This window comes from Phodopus roborovskii, unplaced genomic scaffold (assembly GCF_943737965.1).
Source record: "Phodopus roborovskii unplaced genomic scaffold, PHOROB, whole genome shotgun sequence".
NCBI lineage: Eukaryota > Metazoa > Chordata > Mammalia > Rodentia > Cricetidae > Phodopus > Phodopus roborovskii.
Window position 1 is genome coordinate 4,261,335 of NW_026126546.1, and position 8,614 is coordinate 4,269,948.

The following is an 8,614-nucleotide window of genomic DNA, read 5'->3' on the forward strand; positions in this document are numbered from 1 at the left end:
CAAAAGAGTGCTATGTTAGATCCTAGGGATAGCGATGAAGGAAATACAAGCGTTGTAACTCAAAGCTCAGAGCAGGCAAATTGTTGTAAATAAAATAAAAAAAAAAAGGAGGGGGGAATAAAAGCACAAAAATTAGCAAGAGAAGTGGGTGGGCTGGGAACTTGACCTGCTGATAGGAGTATCAAATGGTACAATCATTATAGAAGACAATAGAGTCTCTTCAAAAATTAAGAAGAAGAAATATCATTAGAGTCAGCAGGCCAACTCCCGTGTCCCTATCTGGAAGTGCTGAGGGGGACCTTGAATATAGCTGTCTGCATTTCTGTTTGCTGTAGAATTGTCCACAACAGCCAAGATTTAAAAAAATAAGATCAACCTAAACATATATCACTGGATAAAAAAAAGAACACATGCCACAAGTCCTCACAACAAAGTACTGTGGCCATGGCAAAGAATGTGGCCATAGTTGGAAACATGGGATGAAATGTATGGGCAATATTCACATTAATGTGCATAAAGCTTTGGTTGTACTAGTTGAATAACTATAGAGATGTGCTTTACAACACCATGCCTCCGGTCAACAGTAAAATATGGCACGCCTAAAATTGGATAAAGAGTGGATCTCTTATTAAATATTCTTCCCACAAAAGGAGGGGGCAGGCAAGTTTGGGAGGCATTGATATGTTTATTACCTTTATTATGGTCATGGTTTGTGAAATGTATGCATACCTTCAAGTATATTCAGATGTACACATTGAGTGTGTTCATGTTTTTTGCTCCCCACCCCATATCAGCTAATACTTGTACAAAGATGTCTCTTAAAAAGAAGTATGCAAGACAACAGATGCATGCAAGGCAGAACAATATATGTGTAAGTTCCTTCCTTGTCTGTCACTGCACAGGTTGGAGAGAGCAGAGTCACGGGGAGGTGTGGCCAGGGAAGACTTTGCCAAGATGTTCCAGTAGGGACTTGAGAACAGCATTGGGAATGTACTTGGTCCATGTGGGGACCCTGTGTTCTAAGAGTCCACAGTGACCGCATGTTGTGGGGTTACATGAAAACAACAGAGGCAGCATCCTCAGGGAAAGGATGGTGATACATTCAATATTTCTAGGGAAAATGGCTCTCTGGCTATAAAAAGGAAAAAAAAAACCTGTAATTATCTCTCTCCTTCAAGACATAACAAAATGTGTTCTATATAAATCAAATAGCTGCAAGCAAAGTCAGAATTGAGTCCTGTATTCTCATCTAATAATGTTTATGACTTTGGGATAGAGAAGGTGCTCTTAAGCAAGATGAAAGCATAAATCATAAAGGGAGAGATTGATAGATTCATTATATCAAAATTGCAAATGTTTGCAAAAGTCAGGCAAAGCCAACAGGCAATTAAACAACATGACATATGCATACAAAGGGCATAAACAACGCAGAGAAAACACTTCAGACCTGAAAGTTAACACATGGAGCCTTGCTGAGTGTGGGGTTATCTGAACTGGGCAGATAGAGTTATCAGTGTTAGCCTAGAACAGTGATTTCTCAACCTCCTAATGTTGTGACCCTTAAATACAGTTCCTCGTGTTGGGGTGACCCCCAACCATTTAAATTATTTCATTGCTTCTTCGTAACTGTAATTTTGCTACTGTTATAAATCGGAATGCAAATATGTGTGTTTTTCAATGGTCTTAGGTGAGCCATGAGAAAGAGTCATCAGTTCCAAAGGGGTCATGACCCACAGGTTGAGAAATGCTTACCTAAAAGGAGTAAATGAAAACCAAATAAATAAATAAAAAATAATAAAGACGCTAACTTCCAAAACAAAAATCTGGAAAGACTTGGAGCTTGGCGTAATGACTTGCCTTTAAACGCAGGTGAACGTCGAGGGTACAAAGATTTCATCCACCATCCTAAGAACCCACTGTAACCACTATCAAAGGTCAACTCAGTCAGCCAAGCTGTGGTAGCCACTGGGAGAGAACAGGTCCATCGAACAATTCAAATTAGGCCTATAAGATTTAACAGCCACTGTGGGTTGAGTACTATGCTGGACAATGGGGTTTGGTTGACAGTTCTCCCTGTCTAAGGGTCCCCAGCCCCTAGGGAATGCCCAGCTCCCAAGAAGAGTAAAATAATTTCAGCCATGAACCAAGAGAACAGACTCTGCTGCAAGCGCTGACACGTGGTCAGCACTAGTCTCTTGCTAGGCTACAGGGAACCTCCACCCATGCGGACACACTTCAGTCTGCCTTCCTATGCCAGAAAGAAAAAGAAAAAGAAAACCTTTAAAGAGCATAAGAGGCAGGTGACGGCAAAGAGGATGCAGAAAGCTAAACTGAATATTCCAATAGGGAAGACATCGTGCAGTCTGAATGCCGCTTAAATCAGCAGACATTTCGAATGAGAAATCGACAACTCCCAATGGAAAAGGTAGATGAACATCATAATGACCGTTGGAAGTCTTAACACACAAGATAATTAGGTGAGAAAGTGAAAATGAATAAGGACACAGAAATTGTTGCCATCACTATCAACCAGTGATTGCCATCTACCAACTCATGCATGAAACAGATAGAGGGTACACATATTTCCCTTTCCACAGACCAGGCACCAGGAAGGATCACCTCCTGAGACCCAGAACAACCTCAATACATTTTAACATACTTCAAAAAATACAAATTATTTTCTCCCGGGGGCGGGGGGGGGGGAGTGCAAAAAAAAAAAAAAAAAAAACACCTTAAATTAGAAACCAATAACAATGTATCTAGAAAATTCTTGAACTGTTTAAGGAAGCAATGCACTTCTGTATTACTTATAGGCAAAGGCAAACCAACAAACAAAAAGAACGTTAAAAATATGTTGCAGTGATAGCAAGTGATACACTTCAAAATTTAAGGGATGTGGCCACCTTTCTCTTAAAGGAGTAATATAAGAATCTGTAGCTGTGTTCACTTTGGGAGCACATAGGCCAGAACTGGAATGAAGATTACCGTGGCCCCTACACAAAGATGACATGCAAATCTGTGAAGCGTCCCATATTAAAAGAAAGAAAGAAAGAAATGAAAAGAATTTATAGCTTTAATTGCACACATTATAGAAGAACACCCTACCATTGAGTGTCATACTTCCTACCACAAGCTATAACAACAGCATAAATTAAGCTCAAAGCAAAGAAAATAATAAGGAGCAGAGTTAAATAAATTTAAAAATAATGAGGCCAGTCGAGTTTTATTACCCTAAATGCTGGTAACCCTTTCAAATAAATAAGCAACCCAACACGCAGACTACTAAAAGAACAAAAGGAAACAACACAACAGAATGTGTAGATGCTGATGACATAGGAAAGGAGTATCAGAAACACAGTTAAACTAATGAAGTGGAAAACTGTAATTTCACAGACAAAACAAATAGAAGAGGAAATGTAGACATCTAAAGTGGAAAAAAAAAATAGAGGCTCTGTACACAAAAGCTGTAAGTCTAAATCAAGATAGATCCCATCAGTTTTCTTAACAACAATCCCAAAGAGAAAAAGGAAGCAGGTCTGCACTCCTTTTTATGAGACTAGTTATAATAACCAGATGAACAAATAAACACAGCAGAGCCTCTCCATCCCCATTGTCTCCTGGAGTCAGAGACAGCCTGGACTATCCATCAACTACCCGGCATAAAACCTTCCCCCAGAGACCTCTAAGAAGGAAACCCCGCTGCCTCATGGGCCTGAACTCTGCTCAGAGCCTGTCTACTGCATTAATGACTCTTCTAATAAGCTCTTATCCCAAAGAACAACCTGGCTCAGTATCCCCCTTGAATGCCAAACCCAAGAGCTTCCACCGGGCACATAAGAACACGCCACCTAGCTGCTGCAAATCATGTGCCCTCCCTCAAGCACATGGGGAGTGTCCTCTAGACTAGGTCACACCTGAGGCCACAAACAAGTCCTAACAAATTGAAGGTTAAAATCATAGGGAATTTCCTCTCCGAGTACAATAGAACAAGTCTAGAAATCAGCACGAAAGAAAAGGGAGTCTACTGATGTGTGCCAATTAAGCCACTTGCTTTTTAAAGTAAGTTTACATAATTTTCAGTTTATTTGCTTAAAGGTATTATGTAATGAGCACATCCCACCCCAGCCCTGTCCCTCCACCCTCCCCTTTTTACCCCCTGCCTCCAGTTAGCACCCTTGTTCTGCTTTCACTAATAAATAAATCTGTGGGTTTGCATTAGCATTTAAGACCTAGGATCCACAAATGAGATGGAACTTAATGACCTTTGTCTTTCTGAGTCTGGCTTAATTTGCTTAATATGATTTGTCTCCAGTCCCATCCATTTTCCTGTAAATGGCGTCAGTTCGATCTCCTTGAGACAAAGAAGAATCTCACTGTGTGAATGCAGCATATTACCCTAATCCATCCCTCTAGTAGATGCCTAGATTGGCCCAATGGCTTAGCTGTGAGTCAAAGAAGAAGAGAATCACAAGAAAACTGGGAAGCCAATCTGAAAGCAGATGAGAACAAAGATGCATGCACTCAGATTATAGAGGCTGTGACAAAATCAGTAAGTTATTAAGAGGGAAGTATATAACAAGGAACACCAGCATTCCAAAAAAAAAAAAAATATCTGAACAACTCAAGGACCTAGAAAGAGGTCAGCCTAAACCAACACAAGACTTGATCAGAAATAGAAACCAGGAAAACAGAAAAACCAATAAAACCAACAGTCGTTTCTAGTAACAAAACTGATGAACTTTTATCTACATAAATGAAGACAATAGAAGAGCTCTGAACTAAAGGCAGATAAGATGTGACAGAACAAAAGGCAGATAAGATGTGAACTAAAGAGCTCTGAACTAAAGGCAAGTGATGTGACAGAAACAGGTGTCTTGAGAGGGCTCACCTTTTGATTTTTCTCTCTCTCTTACCAAGCCATCAGGATGCAGTCATGGTGACACACCTGTATTAGTTAGGGTTTCTCTAGATCAATGGTTCTCAACCTTCCTAATGCTTCGATCCTCTAATACAGTTCTTCATACTGTGGTGACCTCCAACCATAAAATTATTTTTATTGCTGTTTCATAACTGTAATTTTGCTACTGTTACAAATCATAATGTAAATATCTGATACACAGGATATCTAATATTTGACCCCTGTGAAAGGATCGTTCAACCCTCCAAAAGGGTCACAAGCCACAAGTTGAGAATCACTGCTCTAGAGGAACGGAACTGATAGAATTTATCTACATATGTCTATAAAAACAAGATTTATTAGATTGATTTATAGGCTGTGGTCCAGCTAGTCTAGCAATGGCTGTCTACCAACAGAAGCTCCAAGAATCCAGTTTCTTCAGGCTGTGTGTCTCAAGCTGGTCCTGAGTACACCCCAGAATTCTGAAGAAGTAGGCTCTAATGCTAATGAAGGAATGGGTTTGTTAGAGAGAGAGAGAGAGAGAGAGAGAGAGAGAGAGAGAGAGAGAGAGCAAGCAAAAAAAGTAAAGTTCCTTCTTCCATGTCCTTTAGAAAGGCTGCCAGCCAGCAGAAGGTATGCCCAGATTAAGGTAGGTCTTCCCACCTCAAAAGATCCAGATTAAAAGGGGGTCTTTTTCCCACCTAAAGCGGTTTAATTAAGACAAAAAAAAAAAAAAAAAAAAAAACCTTCACAGGTGTTGCCAGCCACATGATCTTTAGTTAATTCCAGCTGTAGTCAAGTTGACAACCAAGAACAAGAATAGCCATCATGGCACCCTAACGACTGTCTAATCCTAACCTCCTCCCAGCATCGACCCTTTTAAACACCATACCTAGGTGTCTAATGACTTAGTACCTCACAATGAGTATCAAATTCCAACATACAGCCACTGCTGCTCATACTCAAACCACCCCTAGCTACAGCAAGGACAGTTCTAGAGACCGGAAGATAGAGCAGACATCAAACATGTGGATTCTAGGAGCAAGAGCAGTTCAGTCAGGGGCAAACACTAACATGAAGGTTGTACTAACCCAAGGCAGATACAGGTCAAACATGCTTATGCCCCAGCCTAGAGAAGAGGACATGAACCTTCTCTAAACCAGTCTAACATGCTGTCTGTATCTCTTACCTTTTTTTCTCTCACTCACACATTGCATATAGTCTGCACAGCCTCCTTCCCTTCTCTCCTTCTTTCTCAGTGACATGTACACCTCTTTAGGATGACTGACCCATCCCAGTTTGCCTAAGTTATTCCCAGTTTCAGCACTGAAAGTACAGTGTATGAGAAGTCTCTGAATTCCAGGCAGTCAGAGGCCATGGTCCCCCTCTCCCAAACACTATTAACTATCTGTCTATTGTATTTTCCTTGGCTTTCATATACAGACTGCACATTTGAGGAAGATAATGATGACTGATTCTTTTATCTACTAAAGTAGATCAAGTGTCTCAATGGTGCCTTGGCACACAGTAGGCCCTCTATAAACATTTGTAGAAGAGTAGAAGGTCAGAGAGGTGACATGAACCAGATCATGTGGAGTTTAGCAGACACTGGGAAGACTCTGGACTTGATTTGAGTAGAGTGGGAGACTCCTGCAAAGCTGCTGACCGAGTCAAACATCAGCTTTTCAGAGATGACACTGAAGAAAAGCCACTTAGGCAACCCTGAATGAACTAACAGGTGGTGTTTTCTCAGTCGAGGCTTCAGCAGCAAAGAGGAGAAGCGGCCACATGTTTCCAAAGTGAGGTATGCAAAGGGCAGCACCAAAAACATGGCTAAAGATGGCTACGGGATTTATTCCCAGAAGGCAGAGTCTGCAAGGGTTGCTGAGAGATGAAAGGATTGGGGCTGGGCATGCCACCCCTTGTAGTTTAGACAAATGGAGTCTCTCTGGCCCAGCAGCCCCCTTGGCCTGACACTTGTAGCAGCCACTAGAACAACCTACCCATCTTTAGCAGTGTACTTGGTGGCTACTTTCCAACCTTGCTAAAAATTAAAAGTCATCGTTAAAGATGACCCAACAGTAATTAAAGAAAATGCCAGATTAAATCAGCAGTCCCTTAGCCCCTGTCTTGAGAGAGATGTTTCCTATAAAGAATAAATGTCAAAGAATCTCCAGGAAAAAAAAAATGGTAGTCTAAAAGAGGCCATTGGCAAATGGTTTGTAAGCCAATGCTATATTCGAACTTGTTTTTTTTTTTTTTTTTTTTTTTTCTTTGTTTGAGACAGAGCCTCATTATGTAGTTCTGGCTATAGGGGGAAACTCACTATATAAACAAGGCTAGCCTTGAACTCACAAAGATCCACCTGCTTCTGCTGGGATTAAAGGTATGTGCCACTACGCCTAGTTTAGAACAATTTCTAAAATACAAAGCCACTGTAAAGAAACCATAGTAGAAAATCCAAGCGCAGGAAACTGGGGATGAGATAAAGAACAGTGCATGTCAGAGGGAGGAGAGGTTTGTTTAAATAAACCATGTCTGGAACAACTGACCGTCAAAGATGGGAGAAAGAAGACAGCTTTCCTTTATCTACAGAAAAAGAGCATTGTGGTGGGGGGGGGGGCTTGGGCCTGCCTCAACTCCATATGCCAGGCTTAACTGACTCCCCATGGGAGGCCTTTCCTCTCTGAAGAGTGGATGGAGGTGGAAAGGAGGTGGGAGGGAACAGGAGTGGGGGAGGAAAGGGAACTGTGATTGGTATGTGAAATAAATAAAAAGTTTACAATTTAAAGAAGAAAAAAATTATGAAAACTCAAAAAAGAAAAAAAGAGCACTCGCCTAGCAAGCTGGGGCCCTGGGTTCTATCTCTAGCACCAGGGGAAAGAGGGAAATGGGGGGGGGGAAGCTAATTTTTTTTTTTACAGTCACAAGTGTCCAAACAAACCCTGTCTTAGCCAGGCAGGTGCTAACTGATTGGCCTCCACGAATATCTTCCCCTTATCTGTGACTCACTCGGCAGGAGAAGATGGCGACCATGTGGGATAAAGCCTAGCAAGATGGCATTGGGGAAGAGGTGCTCAAGATGTCCACAGAAGAGATCATCCAGCACATATGGCTGCTGGACAGTGAGATCAAGATCATGAAGGGTGAAGTATTGAGACTCACCCATGAACTCCAGGCCATGAAAGACAAAATCAAAGTGAGCAAAACCCTGCCATACCTTGTATTCAATGTCAATGCGTTGCTGGACGTTGATCCCAATGACCAGGAGGAGGATGGTGCCAATACTGACCTGGACTCACAAAGGAAGGGCAAGTGTGCTGTGATCAAAACTTCCACACGACAAACGTACTTCCTGCCAGTGGTTGGGAGGGTCCCACACAAGGCACTCACTGGCTTCCAGTATAGGGAAATGAGAGGCTTGGACCACGTGTGTGCGTGTGTATGTGTGTGTGTCAACTTGATACAAACTATAGTCACCTGGGAAGAGGGAGCCTCCACTGAGAAAATGTCTCTGTCAGATTGTCCTGTAGGCAAGCCAATGGGGCATAGTCTTGATTCATGGTTGATGTGGGAGGGCCCAGCCAACTGGAGTTGGCGTCACTGCTGGACAGGTGGCCCTGGGTTGAATAAGAGAGCAGGCTGAGTAGATCATGAGGAATAAGCCAGAGAGCAGCACACTCCTCCATGATTCTGCTTCAGTTCTTGCTCTGAGTT

At 41.9% G+C, this 8,614-nt stretch overlaps 1 pseudogene; it reads left to right on the plus strand.

The window, feature by feature from the left end:
• Positions 1-2,939: 2,939 nt before the first annotated feature.
• Positions 2,940-3,038, plus strand: LOC127233830 (uncharacterized; annotated as a pseudogene).
• Positions 3,039-8,614: the final 5,576 nt, after the last annotated feature.